The following is a 6,000-nucleotide window of genomic DNA, read 5'->3' on the forward strand; positions in this document are numbered from 1 at the left end:
TAATTCAATAATTAATCACCCAAAAACTCAAAAGTTCAAATATTCACTAAGAAGAACAACAATGCATATCAAAATAAGTAACACAGAAAATATTTATTGCGTATGAAAATCAAAATTAACAACCCATACATTCAAAATGAAGATTAATGATTGGGAAAGCAAGAACGTGCCTCAACAAGAAGAGGAAACACCGACTGTGTAGAAAAACAGGGACGAGAGTGTGTTGCAGAGGGATAAAGACTGAGAATCCAAACGAACAAGCACGCACTAGACTTATGGAGGCCGAGAATCAAAAACCCCTCAAGAATTGAGACTGAAAATGTGTTTTTTGGCAGTTTGAGTGATGAAAAATGGGTTTTGGTGGCTCTTGATTTCTTTCTGAAGATGAAGAATTTGCAGAAATGGAGAGCGAAAAAGAAATCTGGAGAAAATTTAAATGACAATACTTGACAGTTATTTCATAATAACCTTCAAGTATTACATATTTGATACTTTTTTTAAAACAACCATCAAGTATATGACAGACAAACTTGACGGTTATTTCAAAACAAGCGTCAAGTATGTGAAAAAATTTAATTTTTTTCTACTATTAATTTGATGTTTATTTATTGAAGAACGACGTGTAAATTTCAGCTTTATTTTACGATTATTTATAAAAAACATCAAATATATATACTTGATGGTTATTTTTAAATAACCATCAAGTATCTGCTTTAGTATTTGATGCTTGTTTCGTGAAAACTGTCAAGTATTCTCTGCCTTTTTTATTTGTCATTTTTTTCAAATAAACATCAATTATAGGGCGTCAATTATACACTTTTCTATAGTAGTGCTTGCAATCTGTGGGTTGAGTGTGCAGCACACTAACCAACAAGCTACAAGTTTTCATGGTAGAATTCATTTTATATATGAAAGAAGATCCGAGATAAATCCAATAAAATTCCTAATTAAAAAGAAGATTCAAGTAAAAGAAACTATCCCATGGATTCACTCTAGGGAACGCCCTAGTATAGTTTCTTATGATAAAATATGGTTGATTTAAAAATGTTTTTTTAGTTATTTAACAATCATGTTAGTATTGTTGGCTAATGTAATTAATTATTCATGTTATGCTTTCGATTACTTAAAAAAAGTTTTCTGCACTATAGGCAATTGGACATTGTTAGTTCTATGTGAGACCTTATTGAGAATTAAAAAAGTGTTTATACGCTAGCAAAGAGGGTTGTCACAGAGATTAATTGGATAGCAATTATAATGTCAGATTATGGACCTTCGCCACCTTTGCTTTTTTATATGTAGCTTGCTCCAAAGTGGATGATACCTCCGAACTTGCCCAATGGGCATAATTAGCTATCTTAGGAATGTGTATGTGGGATTTTTTTTTGGTGTATTATATTAGGAGACACTTTGGTATATTTTTGGTGTAATTACAAAATTTCCTTCTCCCACACTTGTTAGAAATGCCTAGGAAACCCACCAGTTAACCCAATATAATTATATGTATGCCTAGGGTGTATTATATATATGATCTTACCTAAACATATGCAAAAATAATTCTTCATGATTTAATCTGTAGTTTAATTTTTGTTCCTTTAAATATGATATTATTAAAAAAAATTCATATGATTCCCTTTAACTCTTAGATAAAATCTAATTAATGATAATAAAAAAAAATTCCCAACCTTCTAACCAATGAAACCATCTTGATGGGAGGGTTATAACACCTCTTATATTAAGGGACAAAATAGTTTTTGAGAAAACACTTTTTATATAAGGATAGAGGGAGTATAATGGAAATCAAATAAATAATATGTTTAAATATGAAGTTTTATTATCCATAAATAAAAAAATGAAATTAAAAACTTTTTTCTCCTTATTTTCTCTTACTCAACCAAGTATAACAAAAAAAAAAAATCACATCCCTTCACTTTTTTCTTCTCTCCATTTTTTCTCTTTTCATTTTCTTTGTTTCTTATTTTCTCTTACAAGCCTGGCATTGCATTTGGGCCAAGCTTGGGAGTTTAGAAATTGTTTTTTACTTTAGGATTATAAGACCTGCAAAATGCAAGCCGAAACCTGAATCGTTTGGCTTGAATACCTAAATTCTTATTATATTATTATTATTATTATTATTATTATTATTATTAAGAAAAATTAATTACAGGTCCTAATTTTCCTAAATTTTGAATTAAGTCACTAGAGTTTATTTTATTTTAATCAAGTTATTATAATTTAATCAATTATATATGTTAATCCATAAAGGTTTAAATTCTATGAATTTTTTTTAAAAGGATATTAAGATCTTTTATATTTGGCTCAAATGCATAAAAGCCCTTAAATTTTGAAATAGTTACATATGATTCTCTCACCTCTTAAACATTTAAAATTAGCTCACCTAACATTTAACTTTATTTTTCAAACTCTCTACTATTAATAAACTCTATTATGTTTTTAATAGATTTTGCCATGTCAAATTAATAAAAGCTAAATGGCATTGTATGTAAGCAAATAATAAATGTATAAAACTTATATTATTTTTTAAATATTTACTTTTTTATTGGTTTTATACTTTTTTTTCTTATCAATGGTGCATAGTTTTCTTTCATTAAAATATAAATTTTTATTCCTATAATTTTTAATCAATGACAGCTTTAAAATATTTTAGTTGTTTAATATAAAAGGCTATTTTAATTAATAAAAAATAATAAAATTATAGTTTTTCTCTTAAATTTTGTTAATAGTGAACAATAAAAACAAAGTCACTCTTGTGAAAAAAAAATTAAGTGTATCATCTTGTGTGTTAAAAGTAAAAATTATAGTTTTACACCTTAAATTGTGTTAAAAAATTAATAAAAATATTTTTTCTATGCCAGATGCCATGTGTATTTCATTAACCTAACATGAAAACTTCTATTAATAACATAACAAAGTTAATTAATGGTTGGATTCTTTGAAAAGAAAAATTAAAAGTTAGAAAAGTTAATTTTAAGAGTTTAAAGGTGAGGAGAGTTATATGTAACTGCATCAAAGTTTAGTGAGATTTTATACATTTTAGTGTTTATGTTTTCATTAAATATATATATAACTTTGGAATTAATTACATGATTTTTTTAACTCAAAATTTATATAAATATGTTTTTTTAAATAACTTATACATATAATTTTCACAAAAGAATAATAAAAATGTAAACATTATATTAAATAAATATATCTTTTTTTTGGCTAAAATTATGAAATCAATTTTTCTATAAATTCTAAAGGTGTTTTTGTTTTTGAAAATTTGATAATTCATTAATAATTTTGACCTTTGGGGACCAATATATATTACAAGGAATTGATTAAAACAAAATAAACTACAAGGATATAAATTAAAATTAATGAAAAATAGAAGGACTTGCAAATTAATTCTCTCTTATTACTTTTTAAGATGAAAAAATTTCCCTTATTATTATTAACAAAATGAAATTAATCTTCACGTTACACTCACAATCCACAAACCCTTTTCAAGACTCCTGATTTGAACATTTTACACTCCTAAATGAAATTTTAATGTTCCAATAATAGCTTGTTTTTGTTTTTATTTTTTGAAAATGTTAAGGAAAAATAAACACAAAAGATTACTTTATATACTTTTATTTTTACTTTTTCAATGCTTAGTCTCACATTCATAAGGGTTAAAGTAAAAATTAAAAATTACTTCAAAATAGGAAACATAAAATAAAATAAAGACAATTCAGGTATTCATTTAGGCCGGAATAAACTTGAAAGCCTGACATGCTAGGGTGGAGATTGACTAAATGAATTTTTTAAGGTAAATGTGCATTTTTGCCTCTAAATATTTTTTAAAGAGCACCCAGCACTTAAATTATTGATTGAAGTAATTTTTTTTTTAAGTAATTAAAACCGAGCATTTTTTTCTCTGTTTGTGACGGTCAATGTTGGGGTCCCAGTTAACGGTTAACGTTAACAATTTAATGATAAGGCAATTTAACGATAATGAATTCTTACGGCATACTTTTTCGCTGGAAGTGGCAGAGAAAAGCCAGAGTGAGCGGGCCACTGTTTTGCTAGAATGAGGGGAGGAATTAGGATTTAAGGATTCTAGGTTGGGCTTTCTGAAATGATTTCATTATTTAATATAAGTTAAGAAGTTTAGATATGTTAAACAAGAGAAGGTGTGGTAAGCCAAGGGGTTTTAAAAATCATTAAAGGTTAGGTTCGAGTCAGGTTCCACTCTGCCGCAACATTTTTTCCTTGAAGCTTCCTCCCCTCTTGAAAATTTGGTAGCGTCCGCTTCGTTTGCTGACTTGCTCTATAAATACAGCAAACGTGACACCGGTAGTAACCCCTGAACCTGAACAGCTTTCATCAGGACCAAAAAGGGTTAAAAAAAAAAAAACCGAATGGCTGTTAGGTTTTCATCAGAAATAAGCTCTTTATTCCAACAATGGCGAGGCGTCTCTTTCAGTGTTGAGACCAATCGAGTTCACATGACAATCCCAATGTTATTCATTTTCAACATAGCCTGTGCCTTTACGTCTCGCCATTCCATGCTCGCTTTCACCATCCCAGCTCTGATCGCCTTCCTTCAAATTCTGACCACCGGAAACCGCCCTTCTCCCTTCGACCTCCACCCATTCACCGCCACAGCTTCCGCCGTGGGCGTTTTCGGCTATTATGTCTTATTTTTAGCTAAGCGATGGGTTCCAAGCCATGTTTCTGATCAACTTAGTGTTGCCATGGGGCTCCTGGGCTCCTTCTCGGTGGCCTCTCTGGCATCTCTGTGTCTCCCTCAACCTCTCTGGAATTTCAGGTTCCTAATCTATGCCCTGCTGGGACCCCCTGAGTGCTTCCCATGGCTCAGGAAAATATACAACCACTGTGTCCTCCGCTGCCGGCAATGGCGGCTGCGAAGGAGGGTGGCCGCGCCACTGCTGCAGTGTCTCTTGCCTCGAACCAACCTGGACTTGATTTCCACCGCCGTATAGCAAGTGGCATGGTCTTCAGCACACCGTGGGAACTAAGAGACTACGTAGGAAGAATGTTTACATACACTAAGAGGAACACAACAAGGAGGAGATAATTAATTGCGTGCGGGGGATAAAGATATTATAAAGGTTATGGACTATTTTTCTCTTTAATTTTCTTTTCTTTTCTTTTTTTTTTTGAAGCATCGGGCACCTTCTATTGAAGACTGAGGCAACAACCCTCATAAACAATCTTTTTAGGAGCAAAGTTACGTGAAGTGACTCCCGAACATAGACAATAAGGCATTCTAATTTGTTTTGACCATCTAATGTGGTCAAAGGGTTGGAAATGGCAATGGTGGGAACTAGGTGTGGTTTAATTTTAGTAGAAAAATGATGGCAAAATGGGTCAAAATGCCTTGTTATCACTATACATGAGCCTCATGACTATTTACATTAGCAAATGAGAAGAATGTGGGTTTTTGACAGAAGTACGATTTTTCTTTTTGAAAAAATTATTTGAGGAAAATATTGTCCCACCTCTTTGTACAAGGTGCCTAGCACTCTTAAAAAAATTTAAAAGGGAATTGATCTTTAATCAAGGGGAATTGATCTTTAATCCTATCACACACACATATATGATTTGTCACAACTAAATTCATGATTTTAGTAGTGACAAATAGCTACTTATGGTAAATCGAGTTGATCAAAAAAAAAAAATCGACTTTGAAGTAATCAACGAATAATGAAGGATTAGCCGTAGTCCGGTGGTGATTAGCCGAGCAATAATTAAAAGAATAATAGACATGCGACCCTTTTACTAGATGGAGTTAGGACACATCAGTGTATGTTATCTTCTTGGCCTTACTACCTTCTTTTTGCATGAGTTATCAATTTAGTCCCTCACATTTCATATTCATCAATTCAGTCCTTTATATTTCATAAAAATATCAAAGCAATCCTTAATCTTTAAAATGAAGCTAACACTGTCATATTATGACAAGATGGCTAAAATATCAAAAAGGCTGGTGTG

This window comes from Prosopis cineraria, unplaced genomic scaffold, assembly GCF_029017545.1.
Source record: "Prosopis cineraria cultivar Desert tree isolate PC_DT_omini unplaced genomic scaffold, ASM2901754v1 PC12, whole genome shotgun sequence".
NCBI classification, from domain to species: domain Eukaryota; kingdom Viridiplantae; phylum Streptophyta; class Magnoliopsida; order Fabales; family Fabaceae; genus Prosopis; species Prosopis cineraria.